Below are 21,501 nucleotides of genomic sequence, written 5' to 3'. Positions count from 1 at the left end.
CGTCAGACTCAGATTGTGAAGACGGAATGACTCAAGGTTGGCATGGAGTGTGAGATGAGTAAGATCTTCAAACTCAAACAGTTAGGTTCAAATTTGGACTCTGTCATTTACTGTGTAAGCTTGGACAAGTTCCTTAACCTCTCTGGTCCTTAGCTTTCTCATCTATAAAATCAAGGCTCCTTACTACCTCATGGGTTAGTGTGTCAATCAAACAGTGTGTGTGTGTGTGTGTGTGTGTGTGTGTGTGTGTGTAATGCCCCGTAGTGTGCCTGGTACTGGTTAGCCGACATTAATCCTTCTCTCCCCGAAGCCGCCCATGCCCTGAGGCAGGTGACCCAGATGGCAGCACCTCAGTGACCCTGGCTCTGTCTGAGCAGGAGTCTCTGTTCATAAGCTCTGGAACTGAGTGGCCAAAAATGCTGGAATCACTGCAGTAGGGAGAGTGGCCCAGCCTTGTCCCTGCCCCATCCCTGGTCTGTTTGCAACCTAAAGATGGATCTCTCCACCTCTTATCAGTGTTTCCAGGGTTGATTGCTCAAGCTCACATTCCTCCAGAAAATGGCCCAGGGAGCCTCCTCCAGCTTGTGACATCTTCCAGATGGAGCACGTGTTCCTGGCACCCAGCCCACCCTGGTGCTTACCCTGACCTGCCTCATTCCAGAAGTTCCTTCTCTCAAGAGGCTCTACTCTGTGCCCGATCCCATAGAAAATGCATGCACCTGATCTGTCAAAAACAAGACGACTTACAATTCAAAATCCCTGAGTTGCTTTATGACCTGGGACATCTTGGGAAGGTGTCAAAGGAAGAATTTGCATCAATTTCTTTCTTTCCTTCCTCCACCCTCCTCTACCTCACTTCTAAGCCCTCCTGCCCCACCAAACTTGTCCAGTTTGCTCACCCTGGGAGAGAAGTGTGCTAGAGGCTGGGGCTATGAGCAAAAAGTGCCCTCCCTGTCCTTAAGAAGCAAGAGGGACAAATAAGCAGCCGACCGAACCACAGCTGTGGCAGTGCGGTGATGGAGGGGTGCCTAGCCTGGGACCGACGGGGTACAGAGCAGGGAGATGGGAGTCAGTGAAAAAACCTGGGGGGAGCAGATGCCCCCATCACGACTGTCAAGGGGCAGAGAGGTGTCCTGGGCAAACTGGACAACACAGAAAAGGACCAGGAGAGCATGGCTGATTTGAGAAGTGCAGGTGGTTTGGAGGTTGGAGTGTGGGGTGGACAGGATGTTACATCACGGAGGACCCTATAGATCCTATTGAGGAGTCAGAGCTTTATTTCTCTGAGCAAAATAGGAACCACAGAAAGGCTTTAAGCAGGGGAGTGACAAGGTCAGATTAGCAATTTAGAAAGAGTCCTTCATACCCTATGACAATAGTCTCAGTCCCATCAATTTGCCTGATGCCACTGAGTACACATTTCCCCCTGAGTCGGAGAGGCTCACGACCCAATCATGATATAAAACAGGGTGGCAACTGGTTGGGAAGGAGGAAGAGGGACTAGGCATCAGAGTAGAAAGTGCCAGAGGGAAATACTGCGGTCATGCCTGGGTCTGCTTCTGGCTGATATGGAACCTGTCTCTGTCAGAAATGCTGATGAGCAGGGCTTTAAGAATTTGGGGCATAACTGGGTCCTTGCTGCTTCATCCATCTGTGTTTTTATCATTCCTACTTTACAGATAAGGAAGCCACAGCCTAGAGAGATAGGTAACTTTCCCCAAGCTAATGATCCGAGCAGGAGGGGCGCCTGGGTGGCTCAGTTGGTTGAGCATCTGACTCTTGGTTTCGGCTCAGGTCATGATCTCACAGTTCTGTGAGTTTGGGCCCCACATTGGGCTCTGTGCTGACAGCATGGAGCCTGCTTGGGATTCTCTCCCTCTCTCTCTGCCCCTTCCCTGCCCTCTCTCTCTCTTTCAAAGTAAACATTAAATTAAAAAAAAAAATCAAGCAGGAACTTCAACTTCCCATTTTGTGTTCTCAACCAACCACTCCCGCCTGCCTGGGGGCGGTGGGTGGGGAAATCCATAATGGGAAGGAAATAACAGATACCAGTGTCGTCCCATTTTCTTCTAGTTTTAATATTGTTCACTTAAAAAGTGATGGTTGTGACCCATAAATTAATTTCATGGCTCACTAATCGGTTACAACCCACAAGATGATAGTGCATGGATACTAAAATGAGGGCTGGGGCATGGGTGAGGTATTCTTTCCATCCAACATGACTTAATTTGATCCGTTTTAAGTAAAGTGTGCATGTACCAGATTAGTGGCAAAAATTTATGGGGCAAAATGGAATAATTAATTTATTACATGATTGATCAGTTCAGGAGTCATCTGTTGAGCATCTACATGATCTAGCAATGAATAAAAATATAATGCCTCTCTTGAGGTGCATATGATCTAAGGTGGAAAGAAACCCATAGTCATTTTCAATATAATGCAGTAAATGCTAAGTAAGGGAACGCGTGTAATGAGAGCACAGCGCAGGGGCACCTAACCCGGCTCCAGAGAGTTTCCGGAAGGTGGTGATGTCTCAGAATTTTCAAGAAGTAGGTGTTGGCGGGGAGGAGATTGGGTGGGTGGGAGCAGGTGGAGGTGGAGAGGGACAGAGGACCCAGGAAGGGGAGTTGTGCAACAGGACGTCCTCCTGTGCTCAGGAAATTACTGCCACCAGTGTCGGATGGGAGGAGGGGGTGTTGGGAGATGAGCCAGGAGAGCGGGTCGAGGACTAGACTCTGGATTTTTCCTCTGGGTGATAGGGATTTATTGAAAGTTGAAAAAGCTCTTAGTTTTTCTTGGAAAATTACCAAGTGATCTCTGCACCCTCCCCAGCCTTTAATGTTATCCTAATTTGATAGTCGAACAATGGCTCAGCATTGTGTTAATTTACATTTCCCTGACTACTGGGGAAGTTAAACATTTTTCATGTGTTTATTAGCTATTTACTTATTCATGTCGTTTCCCCACTTTTCTCCTGGGATTTTAATATTTTTTTTATCGACTTATATGAGCTCTTTATATATGAAGGATAACAACCCTTTGTCATATTTATTGCATGTATTTTCCCCAGCCTTGTCATTTGCCTTTTAGTTTTGTTTAGAATGGCTTCTGACGTCCAGAAGTTTTAAATTTGGTGTAGTCAAATGGATTGATTTTCTTTCCCTTAGTGATTTCTTCCATTGCTTTTATGTTTAGAAAATCCTCTCTCATCCAGAGATCAAATAAATATCATTGAAATGTTTGAAGCAGCAGAGTGCCATGGGTGGGTGATTAATAATAATATTCACAGGTTAGATGTAGTGGTAAAAAAAAAACCCAATTAAACAAACAAAAGCCAAGCCAAAGCAGAAAAACAGTAGAAGAAATTAAACCTTCCTTTATCCACCACAAACCCAGTCCAAGGTTAAGGGTGGGAATAATCAGGGATCAAAGAGACAGAGATAAGGAGAGGCCGGTAGTCTTGAAGCACTAACACGACGTGGGTCAGGCAGGCAGGAAGTAAGCTACAGGTCCCAGGGTAGGATATGAAGGAACATGGCATGTTTGGTTAGAATCTGAGATGAAAAGAAACAGTGATGGGAGAGGGGGTTGGAAAGAGAATCAGAAAAAGCCAAGAAAGCTTGCTAAGACGTTAGGACTGTGTTCTAAGAACAATGGAGAACAATTGAAGGTATAATTCAAGTGATCCAAATAACTCTTAATGCCTCATGGAGCCAGTTAGCATAGAGTTTCATTTAAGTAGGCATAGCCTGGCAGTCAAATGACAAATGACCAATGGAAGACCAATGACAAAATTCCATGGACAATGGCACTGGTCTGCCTCTCTTAGTCCGGACCAGATGGTGAGAAGATATCATCTCTTATCTGTCCCTTTTCCTCTCTTCCTTGTTGCCAGGAAAGAGCCTGGGATCTGGAGGCAGTCAGACCCCAGTTTGGATCCTGACTCTGCCACTCCTTAGCCATGCCCTTTCCCATCTGCCTGCCTCCCTTCCTTCTGCAAATTCCGTCAGACACCCATTATGTACCAAGCATTGTCTACGTGCTGGGGACACAGGGCAGAGATAAACCACACAACTGCTGCCCTAATAGAATTATAGGCTAGTGAAGGAAGACAGATGTTAAACAAATGATTGCTTAAATAAATGTAGAGTTAGGGGCACCTGGCTGGCTCAATCTGTGGAGCAGGCTGCTCTTGATCTCAGGGCCATGAGTTCAAGCCCCATGTTGGGTGTGGAGCCTGCTTAAAGATTAAACAAAATAAATGTAGAATTTAAAGTTTTTCAAGTATTTTAAGAAGAGAAATAGAATCTTATGAAAGATTATTAGGGATACTGATCTATCAAGATGTCAAGGAAAGCTTCTATTAAAGGGGATCTACTATCTGAAGGATGAGTAGAATTCAGATGTTGAGGAGTAGGGTCACAAAGTCCTTTGGCAGAAGGATGAGGTGAGACAAGGCCAGTGTGACTGGAGAGTACACTGGAAGGAAGACAAAGGTGACAATGAGGCAGAAGGTCAAATCATGCCAGTCCTTGTAGGCTATGCAAAAGACCTTGGTCTTTATCTGAAGAACAATGAGAATTCATTCAGATGGTTTGTTCAAAGCTGGTAAAGTTGGAGTGGGGTGGGGCTAGAGAAACAATTAGATTTGTATTTCAGAAAAGTCCTTTTGCTTTCTATGTGGAGAATTGATTGGAGGGAGCCAGAGAAGAAAGGGGAGACCCAATGTGATTGCATCACATAAGGCAAGAGAAGATGGCAGCTTGGTCTAGGCAGGGAGAGGGGGATGGAAAGTTAGGGGAGAATAAATAGGACTTGGGTATGGGTTACTAGTGTTCATGAAAGATTTCTGGGTTTCAGGGTTGCACACCTACATGGGGATCCCTATCCCCATAGATATAGGAAACACCAGAAGAGGATCAAGTTTGGGGAACAGGTTGGGGGTGGGGGAGGTTGAAGCCATGTGCTTTGTACTTGAAGAGTTTGAGGTGCATTTGAGATTTCTGTGTGGAGTTAGGTATAATGACTACATCTCAGAGACGACTGGAGATTTTTCATTGGTCATTATAGTTCAAGGTATAGCTCTGTATCCGATGCTAGGGAGAGAGAATGGAGTGAAAATAGAAGAGGGCCATGAGGCACTCCAACATCTCATAGGATCTTGGGCCAGTGTGAGGCTCTTGTAGAGTTATTTTGATGGTTAGATGAAATACCACATGCCCCATGCCTGGCACATAGAGGCAATTCAGTAGATGTTAGATACACATCTCCCTTCTCTCCTTTTAACCGCTCTGCTCCCTTTATTTTATGCTTTTCTATCTTCTGGCTCTATGTATTATAGCCAGAGACTTAAACCCGATTCTTCCAACCAGGGATGGCCCCAGGACACCTAGTATAGACACCAGGCAAGCGCTGCTCTCCTCCAAGACCTAGCCCTGGAAAGCCTGCATCTTGAGCGCTCTCTGAAACTGAACTAAGAGACTTGGGGGCCTTTGCTTAGTTGACCAATGACCTGCATTTGGAGAACCAAATTTCTTGGCACACACAGCAACATGTATCTTAGCATGCTAATCATGCCACCTCACATTTCTAGAACATGTTGTGTATTTTTCAGCGAGTTTTCATAACGATTATCTCAGTTGTTCATCACAGGATTTTTCATTATGAAATGCATTTGCATATTTTATTTACCTCTAATTCCTTCCCCACTGCTAAAACAATAGCGTTTTGAGCAAGCGTGCATATGGATGATTTACAAATTCACTCCACTCTCTTTCTCAAGCTTGCTTTCTCTTGTGTTCCCATTTTATTTTTAAATCATGAGTTTCATCTTCCTTGTCATAAGCCTTCACATGTTTCAGTGCTTCTCAAAATCACCATTCTGTTATTTCTCTTCCTTTTGGCTTCTGCCCCCACTCGCCTCGTGGAGAACGAGGGCTCTGGCCCCCAGAGTCCATTGTTACTGCACATTCAGAAACTCACGTTTCTGACTCCTCTCCACCTCATTTCTCTCTGAAGCAGGTGCTGTTTATTCTGCATTGAAGCTTCATATTAGCTTTAACGAGAGATTTGTTATGCGAGACAACCTCAGGATCACGCAGCCCCATCCAGGTTCCTCCTTTGCCCCTGGCATCTTTAAGATTCTCTTCTATTTATTTTTTTCTTGAAGATTCTCTTCTGCTTCTCAGCCTCCCATCACTACTTTTCTCCTCTTATGCAGGACACTTCCCTGCTTTTCTTTTCTGGATTCTTGGTCTTCATCTTCTGCTACCCATGCTTATCCTCTCATTAAACATCTGGAGATTCAAACACTCATGACCTGGTCCTTGACCTTGAAGTGCTCACAGTCCGCAACAGTGGGTCTCAAACCCGATGGCGTATTTGAATCATCATATGAGGACTTCAATAAAAAATATGAATGCAAAGGGAACCTGGGTGGCTCAGTTGGTTAAGCATCCGACTTCAGCTCAGGTCATGATCTCGTGGTCTGTGAGTTTGAGCCCTGTGTCAGGCTCTGTGCTGACAGCTCAGAGCCTGGAGCCTGCTTCGGATTCTGTGTCTCCCTCTCTCTCTGCCCCTCCCCCGCTCATGCTCTCTCTCTCTCTCTCTGTCAAAAATAAATGAACATTAAAAAAAAAATTTAAAATGTACGAATGCAAAAGCCCTAACCCCAGAGGTCCTGCTTTAATCGGTCTTGAGTGGGGACCTAGTCATCGTTATTTTTTAAAGGACATCCTAATGTGCAGCCAAGGATGAGAACCACTCACTGGCCTAATGGGTAAGACAGATGTATAAACAGGGGCACCTGGGTGGCTTAGTCGGTTAAGTGTCTGACTTCTGCTCAGGTCATGATCTCACGGTTTGTGGGTTCGAGCCCTGAGTCGAGCTCTGTGCTGACAGCTCAGAGCCTGGAGCCTGCTTTGGATTCTGTGTCCCCCCCCTCTCTCTGCCCCTCCCTGCTCGCACTCTGTCTCTCTCTCTCAAAAATAAATGAATGTAAAAAATAAAAAGGAAAGATGTGCAAACAAATGATTTTAATATAATGTGAAGGCAGAAGCAAGCACAGAGGCTGGAGGAGAATGGAAGAGAAGCCCCTTATTCAACCTGGGAAGCCAGAAAGCAGGGGTGATTAGTCAGAGCAGATGACTCAGGGCTTCAACCCATCCTAGAGAAGATTTTCACAGAGCCCTCCCCTCCAGCTTTCCAGTAGGAGAAAAAGTACTGAAAGGACCTATGTTTTCTCTGCTGATCCCTCCCTGTCCTAGGGTGGTGCACATTTGGGCCACCTTGATGGTGTGTCTGACCCTCAGCCCCTATGTTCACTTTCCTCTCCAGGTTCTTTCTTTTCTCTTCCCCAGTTGTTTGGCATTTTCTTTGCCTCTGAAGCTCCCACAGACATTTCCTCTGGCCCATTGTCTGGTCCAAAGCTCATTCTGGATCTTGACGCAACAGTTCCCCTACGACGTCCTCTTTGGCCCCGCTGTGATTTCTCTTGTGATGGCTGAGCAGTTTGCTGGCATCGCAAGAGATCTGTTGGTGCCCACCCCCCCCACTCTGCCAGCCCCCCAGCGCCAGCACTGAGGCTGTGCTGCTAGGTAGGGTGGGAGTCAACCACAGCAGTGGCCTCCAGCTGGCCCCAGCTGCCCACCATCCTTCCGAAACGTGTTGCTGCTTTCTTGGCTGGCCCTCTCCTTTTCCTGGGTCAGCAGTCTGACGTTTGCTCTGTCTTGAGGCAGTTTCGAGAGCTCTGGAGCCAGATCCCAAGTCCCTGGAGGCACTATCTTGGTTTTACAGCTTGGCCAGTTCTGGAATTGGCCTGGGAAACCATATTCTTCCCCCACGGCCTGCCCCCCACTCTCACTGAGGCTCACTGTGCTCCCGAAACAGGACTCTACACACGGCTCCGTTGTTCACACTTCCTCACTGGGTCTCGTCTCATTCGGCTGGACAGCAGCCCTCTGATCTCCTCGTGTTTCTGCAGAACGTCTGTGCGTGGCCCCGTACTCCCACTGCCACCTTGACTTTCTCTCTTAATTACCAGGATTCTGTTAACACAGACTTCTTATTTTGCTTCTTTGATTTTTTTTTTTTAAAGTGATTTCTGTTTCATTCTCTCACCTTTGCCATTTCTCTCTCTGCTTTTCATTACAGTTGACCTTTGAGCATCAGGGTTTGAATTGCACAGGTCCACCAATATGTGGACTTTTTTACAGTACGGCCCTGTAAATGTATCTTCTCTTCCTTATGATTTTTTAAGTAAGTTTATTTATTTTGAGAGAGAGGGAGAACATGTGAGTGGGGGAGGGGTAAAGAGAGAGAAGGGGAGAGAGAATTCTAAGCTGATAGCACCAAGCCGGACACGGGGCTTGATCCCATGAACTGGGAGGTCATGACCTGAGCCAAAATCAAGAGTCAGACGCTCAACAGACTGAGCCACCCAGGAGCCCCTCCTTATGATTTCCTTAATGACGTTTCTTTTCTCTAGCTTACTTTATTGTAAGGATACAGTGAAGGATACATCTGGGTGTTAATGGGCTGTTGATGTCATCGGTAAGGCTTCTTCTGGTCAACAGTAGGCTATTGGTAGTTAACTTTCTGGGAAGTCGAAAGTTACACAGGGATTTACCATACGACTACATGGTAAATCCCTGTGTAACTTTCGACTTCCCAAAAAGTTAACTACCAGTAGCCTACTGTTGACCAGAAGAAGCCTTACCGATGACATCAACAGCCCCTGTCTTGATCGAGGGTCAACTGTATTTACTTCTACAAATGGGATTTCCTAATTTGCTCCTTACAACTTTGGCCTTATTCTTGCCTGTAAGACTGTCTCACATTATCTTTCCAGATGACCCAGCACCATTTGGCTTATGAAAAGGTGAACCAGACTCCCTTGCTGGGAGTCACTGCTGTTCGACTAGCTTCTGACATGATGGGACTTTGTGTACCATCCATGCCCTCTCTGGGGGAACACATCCCACACCCACCTCACCGGAGTCCACGGGCTTCTTACAACATGCCTGGAAGATGCATAGGGGTAGCAACTGCTATTCCTGTTTTGAAATTAGGAAAATGAGACTTAGCCAGAAGGACACCGAGGCCTAGAAGGGAACCAGCTCCTCAAGCTCATGTGGCTGGTAAGGGAAGAACTGGGGAGAGAATGCATCCTAATTCCCAGAGCATTACTTGCCCCAGGGTTCCGTACTGGACGCGACCATTGGGTAGCCAGCCGGTTCGAGGGTGAGTGCTGGATCCTGCCCTCAGGAAGTTTCGATAAAATCCCTCTTGGTGTGAGCCTATGACCCTGGCTGACTGGTCTGTTGGGTTAATGTTTCAGAATGGCAGATGAGTCACTGTGTTTCTATTTATTTTTAGGGTGTCAACCACAGGGACTCTGGGAACAAGGTTCAGCAACACCTTCCCTTGTATACTAGATACACAGCATGCAATATTTTCCCACTGGTTTTCTGGTTTGGACATGTTTGTAGTCAAGTGTCTGTGTTCTCTTTGGGTGAGCAGTCTACCAATGAGGCCAAACTCCATCATTCCAGATCACGTGTGTGCATGTTCAAGGGTGGGGATTTGCTATAGTTCAAGCTGAGGCTAAAAAGGGGATACCTGTGTGGCTGGGTGAGAGACAACATCTCTTCTCCCCTTTCTTAGAGAACATGCAGTATCACTCTCCATAACAGTCTTTGCTCCTGCCCAGGAGGAGCGTCTAGACCTCTGGACAAAGGCTAACATTTATGGGGTCATCTTTTCCTGATGGGTGGGGCTACTGTGATTCAGGATCAAGGGCCAGATTGGCTGCTTCTTCTCTGATTCCCAACTTCAAACAGATTGCTCCTCTTCTACGTCATCTCAGAGGGGAGCACAGTTGGTTCAGGCCCAGGACTATCTTCTAGAAGGTTCACATCTGTGTAGTTGAGCTGCCCAGTCCCATCTCAGCAGGCAAGCTTTGGGCGTGTGTATGTGTGTGGTGATATGTTCCAATACCCACATTTGGGAGTGTCGGAAGTCCTGTGTATTTCCTTGATTACTTTCTGAATTCTCCATCGCAAATGCTAGGAAAGGCTGTGGTTTGGGAGCTGGAATGTACCAGAGTTGACGAATAAACTTGGTATTTGCTTCCCATTTGGCTGTGATCTTGTATGCCCACGTCACTGATGTGGGCACCTGTCATCATGGAAAAGGTATGATAAGAAGTTGAAAAAGCATAAACACTGTGCAAAAGCTCAAAGGTAAACTCCTTTAAGTTCAGAGACACAAGGAATGCTCAGGACAACACAAAAGAGAAGTCATTTAACCCCTAACAGGACTCACCATCATAGTGCTGGGGCAGGCTAACGCTGAGGAGCCTTAAGAGACGAGGGGCCTTATGTGCACGGGGCCCCAACTGCATGTTGGGAGCTGTTTGAACACCTTACATACAGTATTTCATTTAATCTTCATGACAAATGAAGGACCTCATGAGCCAGGTATGATTATTCCCACTGACTTAAGTCTCAGAGAGGTCAAGGCACTGGCCAAAGGCCACAGGGTGACTTAGTAGCAGATTTGGGATGAGAATTAATGTCACTCAAGTCCCATTATAAAAGCCTGGAACTAGCCCCCGGGAGAATGAAGTGCTCCTCCCTGGAGGGGTTGGCACTGGGGAGGAAAGCCCTGTCCCTCAGGCCTCCGTGGGCCAGATGGACTGTGGTGTCATCCTATGTAGTGGTCCCTTTGTGAAGTACACAGAAGAGACAATTTTCTGCTTGGGGATAAAGTTCAGAAGGTGGAACTGGGTGGTGCGGTGCTGGCTGCCTGCCAGCTGTGAACAAGGAACCAGAATACCTGGAATGTGGTATGAGAGCCAAGACAGAGCAAGGCCCCAAGTTCATGTACTTCTGAAATTTTAATTTAATTTAATTTAATTTAATTTAAATAGAGTGAGCAGGGGAGAGGGGCAGAGAAGGAGAGAGAGTCTTAAGTAGGCTCCACACTCAGCATGGAGCACGACGTGGGGCTCAATCTCACAATCCTGGGATCATGAGCTGAGCTGAAATCAGGAGTCGAACACTCGACCGACTGAGCCACCCAGCGCTCCCTTCATTCATGTACTTTTCTCTAGGTGTTAGGAGGCCTTCATTTTTCCACTTGTAGCGCCATGGAGAGCTTACTGTGGGGAATAAGGACATATCACTCTTCCTTCCCTTCAAGGTAAAACCTCTTGGAGGTTTTCCTTAGTCCTATTCAAATAGAATATGTGCCTAGGGAGAGCCTATGAGTGCTGGCACCCTCCTTAAATAGTGGGGTTGGAGAGAGACTCAGGACTTGTGCTCATCCCTGAGGTCTTGACTCAGCTGTCACCTCTTCCTACCTTTGGACTGGGCTGACACCTCTGGGAGAACATCCTCTGTGTTCATTAGTTCTTCCTTAAGGTGCCTTTCAACTGTTGTCTAATAAGGACAATACTAACACTTATATGCTCATACTGTGTGCCAGGTATCAGTACAAGTATTTTGTATTTATTCATTCATTCAATCTTCTCAACATAGGTATAGCATAGGTATCATTATGTTTTGGAAAAAAAAAAGGTTACTTATTTATTTTGAAAGAGAGAGATACAGAGCGAGCAGGGGAGGGGCGGATCCCAAGCAGGCTCCACCCACACGGTCAGCATGGAGCCCCACATGGTCTCCATGACTACCTTTCTAGCTTTCCTTGGAGTAAGTGTGGCTATTTGACTATGTTCTGGCTAAGGAGATGTCAGTGGAAAGATCATAGGATGCTTTCCGGAAGATTCCTTTAAAAGGGAAGAATCTGGTCCTTCTCCCTTTCTTCTGTCTTGCTGCCTGGACAGCAGATCTGGTAGCTGGAGCTCAAGCTGTCATCTCGGAACAGGAGAAATCACATCCTCGGAATGACAGAACCTTCACGCTACCCTGAGTTATCTACCTCGATTTATTTCTCGTGAGACAGAAGTAAACTTCTGTCTTGTTTAAGCCACTGTTAGTTGGGTTTCCTGTTACTTTCAGTCCAGTCTAATCCTAATTGACAGCATTAAATATGGGTAAGAGCTAAGGTCAATAATTGTTTGTGAATTGACAGTGAGTCCCCAAGAGAAGCCTGGCTTGTCCTCTCTCCATCTCTCAGGTACTGGTGAGAGAGAATCTCGGGTTTCACAAGAAAATGTCCTGAAACCCTGAAATGCCTTCTTGTGCCTTATGGGCCTGGGCAGGTTTGCGTCTGGAAAATGGGTTGTGCCTGGAACATGGTTCTCAGGTATGGTGGTCTGGGCTTTATTGGCTTTCCTTCTCCAGCCACACAGGGACAAACCAAAGGGGCAGAGCCAGCCTTAGGTTCTGAACATGGGCCTCTGCATCGGCTTTGCCCGCCTGAGGTGAGCTGAGGAAGCCCCAGAAAGTCCAGAAGGATCAGTGAGGTGGACTGATTGCCTCTTCTGTTATTCTTGTTGCTGCTACTGGCACGCTTTGAAATTAATTGATGGTTTCCTTTTTTTTTTTTTTAATTTGTTCCTCCCTTTGCTTTTTCTGAATTAATTTTTTCATCGTGAAATATTTCAAAGATTAGACAAGAATAGAAAGGAACATAATGAATACCTATTTACCCACCATTAAGCTTTATCAGATCTTAACATTATGTCATATTTGTATCAGATCTCATTTAAAGAAGTAAAACATTACTGATATAATTGAAGCTTCCTGTATATTACACCCCCCCCTTCCCATTCTTCTCCCTCTTCCTCAGAGGTAACTATTACCATGAATCCACTGTTTATCATTCCTATGTATGTCTTTACACTGTTAGTACATATTTATGCATCCATTAATACAACATAGCATTCTTCAGCAGGGTTTTAAATTTTATGTATAAATTGTAGCATACTCCACTTATCATTGGATTCTCCATGGAATAATTCTACCATAATGTATTTCTCCATTTTCCTGTTGATGAATATTAAGGATATTTCCTTTCTTTCTTTTTTTAACCCAGACAGTACTGGTGGGACACATTGTGGGAGTTTCCTTAGGGTTAAATTTTTAGAAACTATGCCCCCTAAGTCAAATATGCACCTGTTTTTGTACGGGGCCAAAAATTAAGGATGGGCTTTATTTACTATTTTTAATTTTAATTAAAAAAATTGACATTTTAGGGGCACCTGGGTAGCTCAGTCGGTTAAGCAGACCGACTTTGGCTCAGGTCATGATCTTGTGGTCCGTGGGTTTGAGCCCCGCATCGGGCTCTGTGCTGACAGCTCGGAGCCTGGAACCTGCTTCTGATTCTGTGTTTCCCTCTCTCTCTGCCTCTCCCCCCACTCACGCTCTGTCTCTCTCTGTCTCAAAAATAAATAAACATTAAAAAAGTTTTAAAAATTGACATTTTAGCCATTTTTAGGTGTATAGTTTAGTGACACTGAATACATTCACATTGCCTCTATCCATTTCCGGAACTTTTTATCTTCCCAAACTGAAATTCCGTCCCCATTAAACAATAAATAACTCCTTATTCTCCACTCCACCATTCTACTTTCTGTCTACGAATTCGACTACTCTGGGCACCTCATATGAGTGGAATCATACAGCATTCATTCTTTTGTTTCTGACGTATTTCACTCAGCATAATGTCTTCAAGGTTCATCATGTTGTAGCAGAATTCCTTCCTTTTCAAGCTGAATAATATTCCATTGTATGTATATAGCACATTTTTTTTATCCATTCAACCGTGGATGGATGGTTTTTACATTAAAACGTTTTTTTAAATGTTTATTTATTTTTAAGACAGAAGAGTCAGAGCATGAATGGGGGAGGGGCAGAGAGAGAGGGAGACACAGAATCTGAAGCAGGCTCCAGGCTCTGAGCTGTCAGCACAGAGCCCGACGCGGGGCTCGAACTCATGAACCATGAGATCACGACCTGAGCCGAAGTCTGATGCTTAACCGACTGAGCCACACAGGCGCCTCAGTTTTTACATTTTTAATGGTTAAAAAATAAGAATATTTTGTGGCACATGAAAATTACACAAAATTCAAATTGCAGTGTCCAGAAAAAATTTATTGGAACACAGTCCACAGGCATCCATTAAAGTATTGACTACTGTTGCTTTTCATGCTAAAATGGCAGAGTTGAGTAGTTGGGACAGAGACTGCATAGGCTAGAAAGCCTAAAATATTTACTCTCTGGCCCTTTACAGAAAAAAATTTCTGAACCTTGCTCTATGATATGTAATCACTTAGAGGTGAAATGGTTGAATGGTAACTATTCTCCTCTTCTTCCTCCTCCCCCTCCTCCTCCTTCTCCTCCCCTTCCTCCCCTTCCCCCCCCCCCTCCCCGCCCCCTTCAACAACTGCTTCTACAACTTCTCTTTTTCTTCTCCAAGGGCCCAGATTCTTTGTTTAAATGAAAGCCGGGAAGGGTTCTTCAAAAGCATTGTGTGGTTAGTTATTTGCTGTATGACAAACAACTTTGAAATGTCAATGGCTTATAAGAAGTATTTATTTTGGGCTTATAGGCCTGCATGTTGGCTAGGGTTTGGCTGGTTTGTAGTGGGCTCAGCTCAGCTCGGCTTCTCACTGTAGTTTGGGTCCAGGTCTTCTCCACATGCCTCCTTGGGCTTGTAGCTAACTGGGGCAAACTTTTCTCATTGAAAAAGGAAGGGGTTCTAGAGGGTAGGTCCAGTGGCATGAGCACATTGCCAGTCTTTGCTAGTGTCATGCAAGCATCCCAATGGTCCAAGCATGGGGATATACACTCTGTCCACCGTGAAGCCATGGTAAGAATGTGGGTGTACAACGCTCCCACAGGGGAGTGAAGGTCTGAGACCAATAATCCATCTAGCACAGGCATCAACTTTTTTAGCTTCAGAACTTTTCTTCAAACAAATCCTTACGTGGAGTTTGAATATATAATATAGACAAGAGGGAAGCTGTTCTGATAGATGTGGGGGGTGAGCTGAATCCTGCCCTCTACTCCCCTGCAGGGCCTCCTGGGATGTCTCTGCAGAGTCTCCCGATGTCATGGACTATCATTTGCCAACCACCCTTCTTCTAGGAGATTTCATGGAGCTCTTCCTTCTCTAGGGTCCGGGGATCTGAAGCCATGGTTAAGAAGGAGCAGGCCTTCCTGAAGGTTGGGTCTCAATATGGGGTCCAGAAGGGGCACCTCCTAGAAACCAGGTATAGAGGATGCCTTGGGTCACACCTGACTGCCAGCAGAGCCAGACAACGGGTAGCAAACAACCCCGATTTGTTCCATGACTCAGCCCCAACCGGCTGGGTTGCTGCAACTCTCACTCCTTGCCTGCCTCTGACTCAGGTGCAGGAGATTGTTGTCTAATGGAACATAGGGCTCTCAGGTCACAGCGTCCTGGGGGGGGGGGGCATTGTGACGCTTATCATTACTGATTTGCCAGCACAGTCTCGGTGGTGCCTTTTGGGCAAGTAGGCTGTTGCTATTTTTAGAACTGAGCCAAAGGCCAGCCCCTTCCCATGTGGCCTCTCCACTTCCTTGCTCTCTGCAGTGGCATCCGCTTTTATTCCTACAGGCAGGTGGAGGCAAGAAGGAGGTGAGTGAGGACTTAGTGTCTACAGAGGCTTTGTCATACACTCACTTGTTCTCTGTGTATTTATTTAGCATCTGTTATGTATCAACATCTGGGTTAGGCAGCGCGCAGATAGTGAGAAACAAGAAAATAGAGCCAGATACCTGCTGTCTAACCCATTTGCTGGTGAAGACTTGTTTCCCCCAGATGGACAGATTTTCCAGGGTGACTTCTGTATACCTGGTGTTGGCTGGCTGCTTAGACCCACTGCTGCTGTGCCCTCTTCCCAGCCAGAGCAGCCCTCCTGGCATCTGCTACTTTTACCTTCCCGCTTGCTTCCCTGTTTGAACTTAGTACCATGAGCCCTTAGGGCTGCCTTCTTCAGAGGCCAGCCCTGGAGTTGAAATTCTCCCTCTACCCAACCCTGCCCTGAGCCCTGATCTGGCTTGTTCTCAACCCCTTTGCCCAAGACTAGAAGGAAGTGAGCACTTTTAAGGCCAGGTGTTGAATTCTCCTGATGATACAGTTAGATAAAACTTCTGGAATAACTCCATTACCTTTGTAAAAATTAGCTTCCTTTGATGAGGAAACTGAGTGATGACTAAAGCTACCTTTTCTGGAGAAAGGAAAGATTATTCAGGAGAGGGGCAAGCTTCCACTTCTTTTCTTTAAAAAAAAATTTTTTTTTAATGTTTATTTTTGAGAGAGAGAGCAAGCGAGAGAGAGAGCAAGCACAAGCAGGGGAGGGGCAGAGAGAGAAGGAGACATAGAATCTGAAACAGGCTCCAGGCTCTGAGTGGTCAGCTTAGAGCCTGACACGGGGCTCGAACTCACGAACTGTGAGATTGTGACCTGAACGGAAGTCTGACACTTAACTGACTGAGCCACCCAGGTGTTCCCCTTTCCTTTCCTTTCCTCTCCTCTCCTCTCCTCTCCTCTCCTCTCCTCTCCTCCTCTCCTCTCTTCCCTCCCCCCCTCCCCTCCCCTCCCCTCCCCTCCCCTCCCCTCCCCTCCCCTCTCCTTTTCATTTTTTTTTCAGAGACAGAGAGAGAAATGCAGATAGAGACTGTGAGAGAATCTTAAGCAGGCTCCACACTCAGCATGGAGCCTGAGGCGGGGCTGGATCTCACACCCATGAGATCATGATCTGAGACAAAATCAAGAGTCGGATGCTTAAATGACCGAGCCACCTAGGCACCCTGCAAATTTCCACTTCTTATTTAGAATGTCTAAGGAACCATGGGCACCTGGCTGGCTGAGTTGGTAGAGTATGTGACTCTTGATCTCGGGGTTGTGAGTTCAAGCCCCATGTTGGGGACAGTAATTACTTTAAAAGAATGTTTAAGAAACCAGAACTGGATAGCTATTGCCTGCATCTTTTAGGGGTGCCGACTGTCGCCTTCTATCTATCTCCTCTGTTTTCCTGTCTTCCTGTCTGTTTGTCTCGTCTGCCAAGCCTGACTCTGCACTCCCAGGAACAGAAATACACACCCAGGAGTTCATGACTGCTTTTCAGTCCCATGAACTCCGTACTTGTTTGCAAGGCTGTTTTAAGCAGTGTGGGGTCTGAACTCAGCTGTTGTCCCCACGTGGGAGCCTTTCCAAGACAATAGTGACCTGGATTTTAGATATAGTGGAGCTGCATAGGTTCTGATCATCCCTTGGGAGCAGTGTCTCCTTGTTTTGTTTGTTTGTTTAAGTAGGCTCCACACCCAACACGGAGCCCAACCTGGGGCTTGAACTCACGACCCTGAGATCAAGACCTGAGTTGAGTTAAAGAGTGGGACGCTTAACCGACTGAGGCCCCCAGGCACCCCTCCTTGTATTTTGGATGTTTGGTGTTTGATGGTTAGCCATGGGACTTGGCATTTCACAATGTTAGGTCTCTGTGCAGCTTAACTTATCTACATTCTTGTTGACCCTTAATCAGTAAAGATGGTCTTGGCTTACCCACGGGACAGAGTTTGATTTATCGGATTTCTTTCTTTACTGAGGCTCAGGGGTAGGGCAATGCCTCCCCTCCCTTTTTTATTCAAGTATAATTAGTTCCAAATGCACAATATAATGATTCAGCAGTTCTGTACATTACTCAGTGCTCATCGGATGCCTTCCCCACTTTATATGGTCAAGAGCAGTCATCTTAACCTCTCTGACTCGCTTGTTCTTTGGCATGCGGGGGAGGGAGGGAGAAGATGCTGTGGTTTAAAAAACACAAGAGTATATGCTTCATCCTCCAGATCTTCACCCTGATTAAATGCCCAACGTTAGCTTTTCCATGTATATAGGGATGCGAGTGTGTGTGTGTGTGTGTGTGTGTGTGTAAGTGGAAGGGTGGCATAGGACACCAAGCACCTTTTTCATGGAACCATAGAGGGTTTGACAATGTTTGTGATTTTTCATTAAAATCTTGAATAAGAATGTAAGTAAGCCGAGGCAGGTAATACATGGCTCTTAGCACGTAATAACAAGAGGTAACATTTGTTAAGCACTTACTGGATGCTTTCCCTCATGTGAAACGCACAAGGCTTCTAATTGATTTGCATTATCATCCTTATTGACAAGTGGGTCACTCAGTTGGGAATGGCAGAAGAGGGGCTTGACTTCAGGTCAGACTTGGCATCAAAGCTCTGTAAACTCTACCCCTTATTGGTTGAACTGTTGAAATGATTCTTCCATTGGAAACTTTTTTTCCTTCCTGACAGAAATGTTTCTCTCAGGATGGGTCAGAGGCCCAAATACAGGCCTGTGGATCACCAAAACCCAAGAGCTTTCCACTCCTGACTCCCTGCAAAGCCCAAGATTCATAGCTACCTCTTCGAAAGTTTTGAAAAAAGAGGATTTTCTTGTCTCAAAGTTCCCTCTGGCCCGGAGGCTGTTGAATGAGGACTCTTTTCAGTAAGTCATAATTCCCTTGAACTTCTCCCCCTGCTAATCCATTATGATGTTTATTTTTTCAAAGACCAATGTTTATTAGACACCAATTATGTATAAGGTCATTCCCCCTTTCTCCTCACACCAACATAGGAATGGTGAAGTAGGTATAATTATCCTTATATTATAGTTGAAGAAATGGAGACGAGGACGCTCTCAATTTTGCGAATGGTGAGTGAAAACACCATAAGCCAAGTCACCAGGTGGGTGATTAGAAAGCATAGCTGGAGGATGATAGTGTTAGGAGGGGCTGTGCCGATCATCAGACCACACCAAAATTTCTTATTTCAAGGCTCAGGAAACTGAATGCAGCCTAGAGATGAAATGTCCGGCATCACACAGAACATAGGAGCACAGGGGAACCAGACCGAGGCTGCTTTATGCTGTATATAAATAAGACTGTTTTGAGCTCAGCACTACTGACATTTTGGGCTGAATAATTCTTTGTTTTCGGGGGCTGCCTTGTGCATTGTAGGATGTTCAGCAGTATCCCTTATTTCTACTCACTCAACTCCAGTAGCATGCCTCTCCCCAGTTGTGGTAACCAAAAATGTCTTCTGTCATTACTAAGTGTCCTCTGGGGGACAAAACCACTCTCCCAGTTGAAGGCCACTTCAGGTCCATTGAATAGCAAGAACCTGGAGCCTCTTCCCTTGCAATCTGGAAGAGAAATTGTTTTGGGGGCACTAGGGGGACAAAATCTTTCCTCCCCGCCCAATCGTCCAGCACCTTTGGGGTCTCTGCTGGGGTCTCTGAACTCAGCCCAGAGAGAACAGCATTCAGAGAGCTAGTTTCAGGGAAGGTGTCAGAGGGGACACAGAATGAAAGCCAGACCTTCTGAGGGGTACATGTTATTCTCTCCATTTCCAAGATGAAGATGTAGGTGTTCAGAGGGTTGAACACACCCATCGAATCAAGTACGATCTCTCTTCCACACGCCATAGGGAGCCCCATACGATACCCAGGCTGACTGTTCATTAGTAGGTGCTCTGGGCCCATGAACAATAAGGTGAGGGAGCTCCTCTCGTGTATTCTTCATCAATTACAGTAGGAGTGCATTACTATGAAGTTGTGCTCTGGAAAGATAGATCTCGTCTCTTACTTGCTGTGGGCCCTGGGGCGGTTGGTTTTCCCGTTGGGGATTGCTGTCCTCACATTGACAAGATGGGGATGTCAGACTGCACCACCGATGAGCAGTCTTTTTGCTCTCCCTATCCACTTCCCCACGTTCCCAATCTTGACACTCGAACCTGTAACGGTGTTTATAGGTTGAATTAATTTTAATTAAAGATGAGAGTAGCTTTATGGAGGAATATGTATATTCTTAAAATTTTTTTAATGTTTATTATTTTTGAGAGAGAGAGAGAGAGACAGAGAGCAAGCAGGGAAGGGGCAGAGAGAGAGGGAGACACAGAATTGGAAGCAGGCTTCAGGACCCCAGCTGTCAGCACAGAGCCCGATGCGGGGCTCGAACTCACAGACTTCGAGATCATGACCCGAGCTGTAGTTGGCCACCCAACTGACTGAGCCACCCAGGCGCCCCAGGAATATGTATATTCTTAAAACTCAGATTAACCTATTTCATTGACAGGAAAGATGTCAATAAAAATGCCCCTTTAAAGACACTAACATGTTAATAACTGGGCCTTTTTGAGAAGCAGCAACATGGAAGCAGATTTCTAACCATTTGTCTTAAAATTACATCGTGAGCCATATGGCCAAGTGAGACAGGCCACAGGTTAAGCACTGCTGGGCGTGGTCTCAGTAGTCTCTTAGGGCTGATGTGCATTTATGGTTGTTGTGTGCAAGGATAGCGCCCCCTGGTGTAAATCCTTAAGCTCCACCAAAGCTGAAATTTGTCCAGTTGCTTGCACAGAAAAGGGTGGAGGGGCTTTGGGACAAGACCAAAGTTGGTTTATCAAGAGAGTAACCAGAGAATCACATTTTTGGAAGCTTCCAGGAGGCAGTGATGTCTTTGCCATCAAAGAACATGGGTCTTGGAGTCAGACTTGGCTTTCAAATCGCTGCTTCAAGGCTGTACGCACTTGGGGAAGCTACTTCTTTCAGTCTCATTTTCTGTACCTGTGAAGCTGAGATAATTAATACCCCCATCTCGGGTTTGTTTTAGGAGTGAAAGAAGGAAGTGGGGGTTGGAAGAGTGACTGAAGATGAAGCTGGAAAGGTAGAACCTGATCATGAAGAGTTTATGTACCATGGCCAAGAGTTTGAATCTGACTCCAAGAGCAAGGGAGCCAGAGGAAGCCTGCAGGCAAAAGTGACATGATGGCATTTGTGTGTTGGAAAGATAACTGGTGGCAACAAAGACAGTGGAGAAGGTCTGTGACTTTGGTGGTGGTGATGGAGCTGGACTAGATGGGAAAGCCATTTTGGAAGAAATGATGCAATATGGCGGCTAATGAGATGGGAGGGGAGAGGGTGCTGTCAGAAAAGGCAACATGCATATGTACAGCTGTTAACGTGCTTTCCCATAAATCTACTTACCTGACTCTCATAATAGTTTTCTGAGCAAGATATTATAATCATTATCATTTTATACGTAAGGAAACTGATAGGGAGGTTAAGCCAAAGGCTATATATGTAGTGAGTGGTCAAATCAGAACACAGGCCATTGGTTCCCAATTCTGCCTCTGTCTCTTAGGTCACACTGCCTCTCAAGTTTCAGTGGGCAGTCCCTGCAGAGTGGGAAGCAGTCTGGGACCAGGGGTGGACGTGTGCCCGGCCCCCCAGGTTGTACAATCTCCCTGGTTGCTAGGAGTCTCTGATAATTAGAGTCCCCAGGTTGCTAGGAAACCTGGGTTGCTAGGAGTCTCAGTTTATTATAGGTCTTGGGTTGTTAGAAGCCGCAGGTTATTCAATTTTTCAATTTATTAAAGGCTTCATGGTTCTCAAAGGCCCCAAGTTATTAGAATCATCAGTTATTAGGGGCCCCAGGCTCTTAGGGCTCTAAGCTCTTGAAATCATTGGGCTGTTAGCCCACCCTGGTTGCTAGGAATCTCAGGATTTTAG

General features: G+C 45.9%; 1 long non-coding RNA gene across 3 annotated transcripts; it reads left to right on the top strand.

The window, feature by feature from the left end:
- The first annotated feature begins 10,723 nt into the window (after positions 1-10,723).
- LOC125926817 (uncharacterized) lies at positions 10,724-20,999 on the top strand. Of its 3 annotated transcripts, XR_007459175.1 has the most exons (4): positions 10,724-10,846; positions 14,983-15,178; positions 18,246-18,438; positions 20,603-20,999. It is a non-coding gene; the product is annotated as an uncharacterized LOC125926817 (long non-coding RNA). The 3 variants fall into 3 exon arrangements; XR_007459177.1 differs by lacking the exon at positions 14,983-15,178 and having other exon boundaries at positions 10,765-10,846; XR_007459176.1 differs by lacking the exons at positions 10,724-10,846; positions 14,983-15,178 and adding an exon at positions 15,426-15,567.
- The last annotated feature ends 502 nt before the right edge of the window (positions 21,000-21,501 follow it).

This window comes from Panthera uncia, chromosome E1, assembly GCF_023721935.1.
Source record: "Panthera uncia isolate 11264 chromosome E1, Puncia_PCG_1.0, whole genome shotgun sequence".
NCBI classification, from domain to species: domain Eukaryota; kingdom Metazoa; phylum Chordata; class Mammalia; order Carnivora; family Felidae; genus Panthera; species Panthera uncia.
This window is presented reverse-complemented; position numbering and strand designations above follow the sequence as displayed.